This window comes from Procambarus clarkii, chromosome 22 (genome assembly GCF_040958095.1).
Source record: "Procambarus clarkii isolate CNS0578487 chromosome 22, FALCON_Pclarkii_2.0, whole genome shotgun sequence".
NCBI lineage: Eukaryota > Metazoa > Arthropoda > Malacostraca > Decapoda > Cambaridae > Procambarus > Procambarus clarkii.
The window spans coordinates 22,517,685-22,530,546 of record NC_091171.1 but is presented as its reverse complement, the minus strand read 5'-3'; the positions used below and the strand labels follow the sequence as shown (position 1 = coordinate 22,530,546).

Genomic DNA, 12,862 nt, shown 5'->3' with positions numbered 1-12,862 from the left:
ACTAGCCTCTTGTGAGGCACTGTATCAAAGGCTTTCTGACAATCCAAAAATATGCAGTCTGCCCACCTTTCTCTTTCTTGCCTTATTTGTGTTGCCTGGTCGTAGAATTCAAGTAACCCTGTGAAGCAGGACCTGCCATCCCTGAATCCATGTTGGTGCTGTGTTACAAAGTTCTTTCGCTCCAGGTGCTCCACTAGCTTTCTTCGCACAATGCTTCGCACAATCTTCTCCATCAGCTTGCATGGTATGCAGGTTAGGGACACTGGCCTGTAATTCAGTGCCTCCTGTCTATCCCCTTTCTTGTATATCGGGACTACGTTAGCCGCTTTCCAAATTTCTGGCAGTTCCCTTGTTGCCAGAGATTTGTTATACACTATGGAGAGTGGTAGGCACAGTTCTCTTGCTCCTTCCTTTAGAATCCAAGGGAAGATTCCATCTGGGCCTTTGTCACATCCAACTCTAGTAAACACTTCCTTACTTCCCCGCTGGTAATCTCAAACTCTTCCAGTGGTTCCTGGTTAGCTATTCTCTCTCTTATCTCTGGGATTTCGCCTTGCTCTAAGGTGGAGACCTCTTGGAATTTCTTATTCAATTCCTCACACACTTCCTTGTCGTTTGTAGTGAATCCTTCTGCCCCTATCCTTAATTTCATAACCTGTTCCTTTACTGTTGTTTTTCTCCTAATGTGGCTATGCAACAATTTAGGCTGAGTCTTTGCCTTGCTTGCGATGTCGTTTTTGTATTGTCTTTCTGCCTCTCTTCTCATCCTGACATATTCATTCCTGGCATTCTGGTATCTTTCTCTGCTCTCCAGAGTCCTGTTATTCCTATAGTTTCTCCATGCCCTTTTACTTTGCTGCTTAGCTAGCCTACATCTCTGATTAAACCATGGGTTTCTCATCTTCATTTCACTGTTTTCCTTTTGGGCTGGGACAAACTTGTTTGCTGCGTCCTTGCACTTTTGCGTGATGTAGTCCATCATATTTTGGACCGTCTTTTCCCTGAGCTCTGTTTCCCATGCTATATATTTTAGGAATTTTCTTATCTCCTCATAGTTTCCCTTTCGGTATGCTAACCTTTTGGTTTCGGTATCCCTCCTCGAGTTCAATAACCCTTCTTCAATCAGGTACTCAAACACCAATACACTGTGGTCGCTCATTCCTACTGGGGCCTCAAAACCGATTTCTCTTATGTCAGAGTCGTTCAGGGTGAAGACCAGGTCGAGTCTCGCTGGTTCGTCATTTCCTCTCATCCTTGTGGGTTCTCTGACATGCTGGGTTAATAAGTTTCTAGTCACCACCTCTAGTAGTTTGGCGTGTGCGTGTGCGTGTGCGTGTGTGTGTGTGTGTGTGTGTGTGTGTGTGTGTGTGTGTGTGTGTGTGTGTGTGTGTGTGTGTGTGTGTGAGTGTGTGCGATGAAGCAGGGGCTGAGGGTCTGTGTGTGAGAGAGATGAGGCAGGGGCTGAGGGTGTGTGAGAGAGAGATGAGGCAGGGGCTGAGGGGGGTGTGTGAGAGAGAGATGAGGCAGGGGTTGAGGGGGGTGTGTGAGAGAGAGATGAGGCAGGGGCTGAGGGGGGTGAGTGAGAGAGAGATGAGGCAGGGGCTGAGGGGGGTGTGTGTGTGAGAGAGAGATGAGGCAGGGGCTGAAGATCTGCAAAAAATAGGCCCATGCCACCTATACCGTTACATTGGTACACCTGTAATTTATCCTGTAAATAAAGCTAAACCTGAGCTACACGTGCACTCGGCCTGTACACCTCGCGGAAGTATTAATCAAGACAAAATCAAATAAGTGTTAACACTTTCAATCAATTATATCGGCCATTATAATCTACGCCATCGACAGCTGAAATGACTAGTTTCTCCGACTAGATGGTGAAGAGCTGGGCCTTCCCTTCTTACATGTCGTGTTGAACAGTGTCTTGGTCGTGTTGAACAGTGTCTTGGTCGTGTTGAACAGTGTCTTGGTCGTGTTGAACAGTGAGTGTCATGGTCGTGTTGAACAGTGTCTTGGTCGTGTTGAACAGCGTCTCGGTCGTGTTGAACAGCGTCCTGGTCGTGTTGAACAGCGTCCTGGTCGTGTTGAACAGTGTCCTGGTCGTGTTGAACAGCGTCCTGGTCGTGTTGAACAGCGTCCTGGTCGTGTTGAACAGCGTCCTGGTCGTGTTGAACAGCGTCCTGGTCGTGTTGAACAGCGTCCTGGTCGTGGTGAACAGTGTCTTGGTCGTATTGAACAGCGTCTCGGTTGTGTTGAACAGCGTCTCGGTCGTGTTGAACAGCGTCTCGGTCGTGTTGAACAGCGTCCTGGTCGTGTTGAACAGCGTCCTGGTCGTGTTGAACAGCGTCCTGGTCGTGTTGAACAGCGTCCTGGTCGTGTTGAACAGCGTCCTGGTCGTGTTGAACAGCGTCCTGGTCGTGTTGAACAGCGTCCTGGTCGTGTTGAACAGCGTCCTGGTCGTGGTGAACAGTGTCTTGGTCGTATTGAACAGCGTCTCGGTTGTGTTGAACAGCGTCTCGGTCGTGTTGAACAGCGTCTCGGTCGTGTTGAACAGCGTCCTGGTCGTGTTGAACAGCGTCCTGGTCGTGTTGAACAGCGTCCTGGTCGTGTTGAACAGCGTCCTGGTCGTGTTGAACAGCGTCCTCGTCGTGTTGAACAAGTCAGCTTGAAGCAGCACCACGTTCCCTCAATATCCACTTATCAAATAATGGGTCGACCCAAAATTACGGAGTTAAAATTGTTTTGTGTTTGGGTGCGGTGGACCGCTCTGGCCCGCGGTCCCGCAGTAAGGTGGACCGGTCTGGCCCGCGGTCCCGCAGTAAGGTGGACCGGTCTGGCCCGCGGTCCCGCAGTAAGGTGGACCGGTCTGCCCCGCGGTCCCGCAGTAAGGTGGACCGGTCTGGCCCGCGGTCCCGCAGTAAGGTGGACCGGTCTGGCCCGCGGTCCCGCAGTAAGGTGGACCGGTCTGGCCCGCGGTCCCGCAGTAAGGTGGACCGCTCTGGCCCGCGGTCCCGCAGTAAGGTGGACCGCTCTGGCCCGCGGTCCCGCAGTAAGGTGGACCGCTCTGGCCCGCGGTCCCGCAGTAAGGTGGACCGCTCTGGCCCGCGGTCCCGCAGTAAGGTGGACCGCTCTGGCCCGCGGTCCCGCAGTAAGGTGGACCGCTCTGGCCCGCGGTCCCGCAGTAAGGTGGACCGCTCTGGCCCGCGGTCCCGCAGTAAGGTGGACCGCTCTGGCCCGCGGTCCCGCAGTAAGGTGGACCGCTCTGGCCCGCGGTCCCGCAGTAAGGTGGACCGCTCTGGCCCGCGGTCCCGCAGTAAGGTGGACCGCTCTGGCCCGCGGTCCCGCAGTAAGGTGGACCGCTCTGGCCCGCGGTCCCGCAGTAAGGTGGACCGCTCTGGCCCGCGGTCCCGCAGTAAGGTGGACCGCTCTGGCCCGCGGTCCCGCAGTAAGGTGGACCGGTCTGGCCCGCGGTCCCGCAGTAAGGTGGACCGCTCTGGCCCGCGGTCCCGCAGTAAGGTGGACCGCTCTGGCCCGCGGTCCCGCAGTAAGGTGGACCGCTCTGGCCCGCGGTCCCGCAGTAAGGTGGACCGCTCTGGCCCGCGGTCCCGCAGTAAGGTGGACCGCTCTGGCCCGCGGTCCCGCAGTAAGGTGGACCGCTCTGGCCCGCGGTCCCGCAGTAAGGTGGACCGCTCTGGCCCGCGGTCCCGCAGTAAGGTGGACCGGTCTGGCCCGCGGTCCCGCAGTAAGGTGGACCGGTCTGGCCCGCGGTCCCGCAGTAAGGTGGACCGGTCTGGCCCGCGGTCCCGCAGTAAGGTGGACCGCTCTGGCCCGCGGTCCCGCAGTAAGGTGGACCGGTCTGGCCCGCGGTCCCGCAGTAAGGTGGACCGGTCTGGCCCGCGGTCCCGCAGTAAGGTGGACCGCGGTCCCGCAGTAAGGTGGACCGCTCTGTCCCGCGGTCCCGCAGTAAGGTGGACCGCTCTGGCCCGCGGTCCCGCAGTAAGGTGGACCGCTCTGGCCCGCGGTCCCGCAGTAAGGTGGACCGCTCTGGCCCGCGGTCCCGCAGTAAGGTGGACCGCTCTGGCCCGCGGTCCCGCAGTAAGGTGGACCGCTCTGGCCCGCGGTCCCGCAGTAAGGTGGACCGGTCTGGCCCGCGGTCCCGCAGTAAGGTGGACCGGTCTGGCCCGCGGTCCCGCAGTAAGGTGGACCGGTCTGGCCCGCGGTCCCGCAGTAAGGTGGACCGCTCTGGCCCGCGGTCCCGCAGTAAGGTGGACCGCTCTGGCCCGCGGTCCCGCAGTAAGGTGGACCGCTCTGGCCCGCGGTCCCGCAGTAAGGTGGACCGCTCTGGCCCGCGGTCCCGCAGTAAGGTGGACCGCTCTGGCCCGCGGTCCCGCAGTAAGGTGGACCGCTCTGGCCCGCGGTCCCGAAGTAAAGTGGACCGGTCTGGCCCGCGGTCCCGCAGTAAGGTGGACCGCTCTGGCCCGCGGTCCCGCAGTAAGGTGGACCGGTCTGGCCCGTGGATATATAATGGTCACTTGCACGAGTTCCGGATTACGGGCTATTCATGCCCGTGCCACCTCTTGGGTGGCTTAATCTTTATCAATCGAGTTCCGGAGAGTGGTGGGAAGTGCGCGCGGTTATCTCAACTCACAGCGGGATGAAGGTTGTAGTGAGGCTTATGACTCCCACTCATGCATGTATAGCGTTGCTTACGGGCTCACCATAGCCCGTGCTACTTGGACACTTCGTTTTGAGTCGCTAAATCTGAAACAACATCAACAACATGTATAGCTGCAAGGGCAGGGTTGTGGAACAGCATCTGGTCGCCAACTGCTAACATACGAGAGACCATCTCTATATTATTTTCAAGAAACCGTAAAAGGAAAAACGTCACGGCAATCGTGGAAACTGGAAATATGCAACTTGAATGGGACATAAATTTTTCGCGGGGCAATCCGGAGCGCATGCAACAGTTCAGTGCAAAGTATTTCTTTAAAATGACCTCAGGAAATTGTACTAAAAATGTGGACGTTTTGAGTATCCACGATAGAATTTTTGTATTAAATTTGTGCATTATTACACTGATATTAAAGGTTTTAAATTACTAAAAATCCCCCCCGTCTCTTCTCCCCCCATTGTCTCTATCTCCTCCTCTACTGCTGTGTATTGATCGCGTCTGCCTGTGTGATCCTTGCCGGAATTTCGTAAAGTAATGTTGATCTGTTCGTGTCTGAACCATGTGGTGTTTGGAGACTGGTGAGGCTTCATAACACAAGTTAAATTTATATTTTCGTGTGTGAGCCGAGAGCTCTGAGGACTAATGTGGTGTGTTGAGAACGACGGCCCCTATAGTGTACTGGTGTTCCAGCTATCAGTCTATAGAATCATTTGGGCCTTGAATCACCAGTACTCGAATAATGCGGGAGACAAACTACCTGTAGGACTCTATATTTGTGTCTATAATGGAATGAATAATTATCAAGCAAGGATGGAAGTGTGGAAATGTGTGTGTGTGTATTCACCTAGTTGTGTTTGCGGGGGTTGAGCTTTGCTCTTTCGGCCCGCCTCTCAACTGTCAATTATGTGTGTGGGTGTGTGTGTGTGTGGGTGTGGGTGTGTGTGTGTGTGTGTGTGTGTGTGGGTGTGTGGGTGTGTGTGTGTGTGTGTGTGTGGGTGTGGGTGTGGGGGGAGAGAGGGGGTGCATGGAACTGTTTGCAAAACCGCCTGTGCAGTGGACCAACAATTTGGACCAACTGTAGTGCGTGTATTTGTCTATATTCCTGTTCTTCTCCGTGTCTGTATATCTAGCCCCCAGCCCCCCCTCCACGCCCCCCCCCCCACTGTTGAACAAGTCCCCCCACCACATATCCCGCTCCCCCTACCAAGCACCAACCCCCGCCAGCCACCCCCCCTCCCCCCCCCCCACAGTTTGTGTATTACGGGTCTTATAAGCTAATACAAACAAAGTATGATGAGTTTTTTGTATAACATACTGGGCTGTACACCCAGGTGTGTCTCATTCCCCCTCCTCCCCTCTCTGGTAGTGTATCATCCCCCTCCTCCCCTATCTGGTAATGTATCATCCCCCTCCTCCCCTATCTGGTAATGTATCATCCCCCTCTTTCCTGCATCCCTACCAACTTTCTCTGTTTCTAGGCCATCTATTCCCTCTTAACCCCATCTCCATGCTCTCCTCTCCCCCTGTCTTACCTCTCCTCGCATCTTCCACCTCTCCACCTTAAGCCCCCCTCCGCTTCCCTTTCTTTAAGCATCCCCCTCTCCTTCCCTCTCCTTTCTCATCTCCCATAAAATTTAATAATACCAAGTTTTTTGTTTTTATTAACACATTTAGGTTCATGTACAATTGTGCAGCTGCCCTAGACTATAATAAGGGGAGTACAGTGTGTGCGTGTCAAAAATCTAGCTATGGGAGGCTAAAAATCCCCATCACACAGGATGGTTAGTCATACAGAGGCATGTGATAGGCAGTCTGCACTGGAAGACTCTGGGTACAGTATGTGGATATCATGAAGATATCAGCATAAACAGATATGGCAGACTCATGATTTTTTTTTTCTACACAACTCTACGGACAACACACGTCCATAGAGTTGATCAATGTCTGTCCGTAGACACTATTTTTTAGTCTGTATTTTTCGTGCCAGATCGTTCATTTTAGCATTATATTTTTGGTGATACTATAGCACGCAATTTAAAACAAATCCCATAATAATTGCACCATAAATGGATTTTTGACAAATTTGTTGCCAATGACGGTGTAACGTCATGGGCCCTAAATACTTTTTTTTTTTTTAATGACTGCCCGGAAGTCAACACTAAGTCAAAGTTTTTTTTTTATTAATACATTAGGTACATCTGCATTAGTGCAGCTACCCTAGACTATATGAAATGGAGTACAGTGTGTCAAAAAAGCTAACTAAATGATGCTAAAAAATCCCCATCACACAGGATGGTTAGTCATACAAAGGCATGTGATAAGCGGTCTGCACTGGCAGACTCCGGATGCATTTTGAGGATATCATCAACACAAGATTGAATAAGGTAGCAGTGGTAATACAAGTCCCCATCTCGCAGGATGGTTAGTCATACAGGGCCATGTGTTTAGCAGCCTGCACTGGCAAATTTTGGGTACACTGTGAGGATATCTTCAAGAATACGAGAGTGAATAAAGTAATTGCAAAGCTCCAGGTACCTCATGCCAACTGGTCTGAAAGATCTAATAACTGGGCATTCAGTGATGTAGTGCGGGAGATCATGCCGTAGTTCCTGCTCACAGAGTTTGCAACTGGAGTGCTCAGGATTGGGAGACCCGTCACCTGCAGCCACCTGCCACAGGTAACGGTAACCCAACCTGATCCTGGCAACCACTGTGTCACACAGTCTAGTGGACGTTTTGTGCTGTCCATAGATATAGGTTTCAAATCTGAACAAATCATAGCTTTTTATACTAGTACTTTCAGGTCGTTGGGAGTCAGTAAGTTCTTTCCTATCAGATCTGAATGTTTGGACCAATACAGTTTTGACAGCAGAGATGGGGATACCTAGATCTAATTCAACTTCAAACTTGTTACACGCTAATTTGGCTGCAATGTCTGTCTCATTGTGATGGGTTATATTTATGTGTGATGGTATCCATACAAAGGAGATTCGAGACCCTTTACTCTGTGCAGCAATTAGGTCATTTATAATTGTGAGTATGAGGTTCTTGCTGTCGATCTTCCAAGAAAAGTTTTCGATTGCTTAAAGAACAGACTTTGAATCACAAAATATTATTACTAAATAAACTGCTAAACAACTCTACGGACAACACGCGTCCGATTTGAAATTTGATAAAAAACTGCACAGTATCTTGACCAGACCACACACTAGAAATTGAAGGGACGACGACGTTTCGGTCCGTCCTGGACCATTCTCAAGTCGATTGTCGACTTGTATCCACAATTCCTGGCAGTATAGGTTCGAGTCACGAGTCAGGTTCGAGTCTTGTATCCTGCACAGTATCCACAATTTAAACTCGCTCACCTGTACCACATCCACCAATATAGGCTCACTCGTCTGCGACATCATATTTGCATGCAATACCCAATTATCACATTACAATTTACAATTAAATCTTATCGTAAAGCATTGATAAATATAACGCTGGTATTTTATAAACACCATCATAAAAGGCCTTAAAGTGATTAATAGTCCATTAATCATTTATCCCCAGGGCTTGTGAACACCGCGGCCCCGCGAGCCCCAAGCCTGGTCTGTATAACTGGCTGGGTGTTCTAGCTGGAATTAACACGACAATGTTCCATGAATTTTGATATCGGACGACCAATAACGTCTGGTGAGGATATCAGACGACCAATAACGTCTGGTGAGGATATCAGACGACCAATAACGTCTGGTGAGGATATCAGACGACCAATAACGTCTGGTGAGGATATCAGACGACCAGTAACGTCTGGTGAGGATATCATATGACCTATAACGTCTGGTGAGGATATCATACGACCTTTAACGTCTGGTGAGCATATTGGACGACCTTTAACGTCTGGTGAGCATATTGGACGATCTTTAACGTCTGGTGAGCATATTGGACGACCTTTAACGTCTGGTGAGCGTATCAGGCGACCAGTAACGTCTGGTGAGCATATTGGACGACCTATAACGTCTGATGAGTACATCAGACGATCTATAACGTCTGGTGAGCATATCAGGCGACCAATAACGTCTGGTGAGCATATCAGGCGACCAATAACGTCTGGTGAGCATATCAGGCGACCAATAACGTCTGGTGAGCATATCAGGCGACCAATAACGTCTGGTGAGCATATCAGACGACCAATAACGTCTGGTGAGCATATCAGGCGACCAATAACGTCTGGTGAGCATATCAGGCGACCAATAACGTCTGGTGAGCATATCAGGCGACCAATAACGTCTGGTGAACATATCAGGCGACCAATAACGTCTGGTGAGCATATCAGACGACCAATAACGTCTGGTGAGCATAGGGGAGTCTTGGCATCACCCAGGAAGATGATAGAGTGGATTATGAGAACCTTCAAATTCTATAACAAATTCTGTTATAATAAAGCTCTCTAACTTCTTCAAGTCCAGAAATATGAGGCTCTTACTTCTTGAAATCACTTGTGGTTTCCCCGTCTTGAATGTTGATGGGTAATCACTTTCGCCCTTTAACAGCAGGAGAGATCTCTGATATTTAGGGAATACAGAGAACACGTACACCAAAACTGCCGGAACTGTATCAAAGCACTCAAAATGTACTCTATGGAAAGCACTCGAAAAGATATCACTCACTCACTCACTCACACACACACACACACACACACACACATATATATATATAACTGAAAACTCACACCCCAAAAGTGACTCGAGCCCATACTGCCAGGAGCACTCTGCTGGTGTACAGGATCCCTTAACCGGTCGACCAACACGACCGGACAAAAGAGGATGGTAGCCAAGGCTATTTCCATCCCCCCACTGGCACTCGGTTGGTAATCTTGGGCATTGTATTTTATCAAATCACCCTATTCCATTATTCCAAAATACCATGCCCAAGATTACCAACAGAGTGCCGGCGGGGGGGATGGAAATAGCCTCGGGTACCATCCTCTTTTGTCCGGTCGTGTTGGTCGAGCGGTTAGGGGATCCTGTACACCAGCAGAGTGCTTCTGGCAGTATGGGTTCGAGTCCTATTATTATTATTTTTTTTTATTTGATTTTATTGCAATGCTACAGTTTACAGAAAACACACACTTATATAACAATATAGCAATCAGTGTTCGAAGACCTCGTCCAGCTCCTCGGGGGTCGGGTGCGTACCCAAGATACAGCACGCATTTCTCCTCTGAACAGCGACACTCAGACGCTGGAGCATGAAATTGGCCGCGCTTGGGTCTCTCTCTCTCTCTCTCTCTCTCTCTCTCTCTCTCTCTCTCTCTCTCTCTCTCTCTCTCTCTCTCTCTCTCTCTCTCTATATATATATATATATATATATATATATATATATATATATATATATATATATATATATGTCGTACCTAGTAGCCAGAACGCACTTCTCAGCCTACTATTCAAGGCCCAATTTGCCTAATAAGCCAAGTTTTCATGAATTAATGTTTTTTCGACTACCTAACCTACCTAACCTAACCTACCTTTTTCGGCTACCTAACCTAACCTAACCTATAAAGATAGGTTAGGTTAGGTTAGGTAGGGTTGGTTAGGTTCGGTCTTATATCTACGTTAATTTTAACTCAAATAAAAAAAAATTGACCTCATACATAATGAAATGGGTAGTTTTATCATTTCATAAGAAAAAAATTAGAGAAAATATATTAATTCATAAAAACTTGGCTTATTAGGCAAATCGGGCCTTGCATAGTAGGCCGAGAAGTGCATTCTGGCTACTAGGTACGACATATATATATATATATATATATATATATATATATATATATATATATATATATTTATATATTTATTTTTATTATTTTAGAAGGTCTGGTTTAAAAGCTGCACCATAAAGGAACTTACTGAAGCGAACGATATGGCAGGAAGTGCAGAATAGACCATGCGATGACTAGAGGAGCCACGGGCGTAAACAGAGAGCACTGTATATGAACACAACAGAGGCTCACGTGGCTTTTCAGCTTCTGAACCATATATGTGAAATGTTGCCAGAACCAAAAAATTGAACGTTTTCCTGCAAGAAGTACCTGGCTATCTGGGTTGTGGTGGATGTTTGGGCCAGCCGCAGCCGGCCACAGCCAGCCGCAGCCGGCCACAGCCAGCCGCAGCCGGCCACAGCCAGCCGCAGCCGGCCACAGCCAGCCGCAGCCGGCCACAGCCAGCCGCAGCCGGCCGCAGTCAGCCGCAGTCAGCCGCAGCCGGCCACAGCCAGCCGCAGCCGGCCACAGCCAGCCGCAGCCGGCCACAGCCAGCCGCAGCCGGCCACAGCCGGCCACAGCCGGCCACAGCCAGCCGCAGCCGGCCACAGCCGGCCGCAGCCAGCCGCAGCCGGCCACAGCCAATCCTGGAGTATGCGGCCCCAGCATGGAGCCCGTACCTTGTCAAGCACAAGACGAAGCTGGAAAAAGTCCAAAGGTATGCTACTAGACTAGTCCCAGAACTAAGAGGCATGAGTTATGAGGAAAGGCTGCGGGAAATGCACCTTACGACACTGGAAGACAGAAGAGTAAGGGGGGACATGATCACAACCTACAAAATCCTCAGGGGAATCGACCGGGTAAACAAGGATGAACTATTCAACACTGGTGGGACGCGAACAAGGGGACACAGGTGGAAGCTGAGTACCCAAATGAGCCACAGAGACGTTAGAAAGAACTTTTTCAGTGTCAGAGTCGTTAGTAAATGGAATGCATTAGGAAGTGATGTGGTGGAGGCTGACTCCATACACAGTTTCAAATGTAGATATGATAGAGCCCAATAGGCTCCGGAATCTGTACACCAGTTGATTGACGGTTGAGAGGCGGGACCAAAGAGCCAGAGCTCAACCCCCGCAAGCACAATTAGGTGAGTACAATTAGGTGAGTAAGCCGGCCACAGCCAGCCGCAGCCGGCCACAGCCAGCCAGCCACAGCCAGCCAGCCACAGCCAGCCACAGCCAGCCACAGCCAGCGACAGCCAGCCACAGCCAGCCACAGCCAGCCGCTGCCAGCCGCAGCCGCCAACACCTGTAATCCACGGCCGAGCTGCGAGAGCTAAAATCGAATACAGTTGAACTACAAATGCGTATAAAGGCACGAGAATAGACGTTGAGGCCTAAAGCCAATTGCGTATAAGCTTCGCCTCGACACATTGTAAGGTGGATAGTATTAAGAATTCTCCGACACTGGTTCACGGTTGGTAAACAATTGGTACTAAAAGACGTATACACACAACGAATGGGAAAGGCGGGGGGGGGGGGGGGGGGGGGGAGAGTGCTTGACGTAGAGTACGGGGGGGGGGGGGGGGCGAGTGCTTGGCGTAGAGGTGCGCGCGCGCGCGCGCACACACACACACACACACACACACACACACACACACATACACACACACACACACATACACACATACACACATACACACATACACACACACACACATACACATACACACACACACACACACACATCATCATCCAAGGCTTGCGGTGGGCCTCGCCAGGGAGACGGTGTGTGTAACCAGGCCCAGATTCTGCCGCATTTCCTGACAAAAAATAACCAACCGCTCGACGTTACCATCTCACGGTGGTAAGCAACGTTCTCCCGTTACTGACTGTCGATACTTATATTAAGCAGGAGAGTAAGCCTGAGAAAGATGGCTAATTTTTGGAAACTATTAACATTTATGTCAGTAAACATGTGGTGTTCTACATAGAAGCAACTTAACAAGCACCGCTGTAATCGCATTAGCATCCCATGAGCTGGTGAGGTGGGTGGCAGGTGGTGGTGTGAGGTGGGTGGCAGGTGGTGGTGGTAGTGTGGGTGGCAGGTGGTGGTGGTGTGAGGTGGGTGGTGGTGGTGGTGAGGTGGGTGTCAGGTGGTGGTGGTGAGGCAGGTGGCAGGAAGTGGGTTGCAGGAGGCAGGTGAGGAACAGTGACCTCGTCTGCCTCTCAACATAAGACCCCAACTTCGGACCCCGTCATTATGCCGGGTATTTAAACTGATGTAGCCGGTGCTCACTATAGGCTTTCTGACACCCTGTGTTCCCTCCGGGTCGTATAGTAACAACCACTGAACCTATATAGCTTTATACTGGGTATAAATATTGGATACTACCATGCCTAGCCTCCCCTCCTCCGTCTGGCCTCCCCGGGCATTTCGTACAC

At 50.5% G+C, this 12,862-nt stretch overlaps 1 long non-coding RNA gene across 1 annotated transcript in view; it reads left to right on the top strand.

The window, feature by feature from the left end:
• Positions 1–12,862, top strand: part of LOC123757923 (uncharacterized) — an 855,462-nt gene that overhangs the window by 197,403 nt on the left and 645,197 nt on the right. The window lies entirely within an intron of this gene.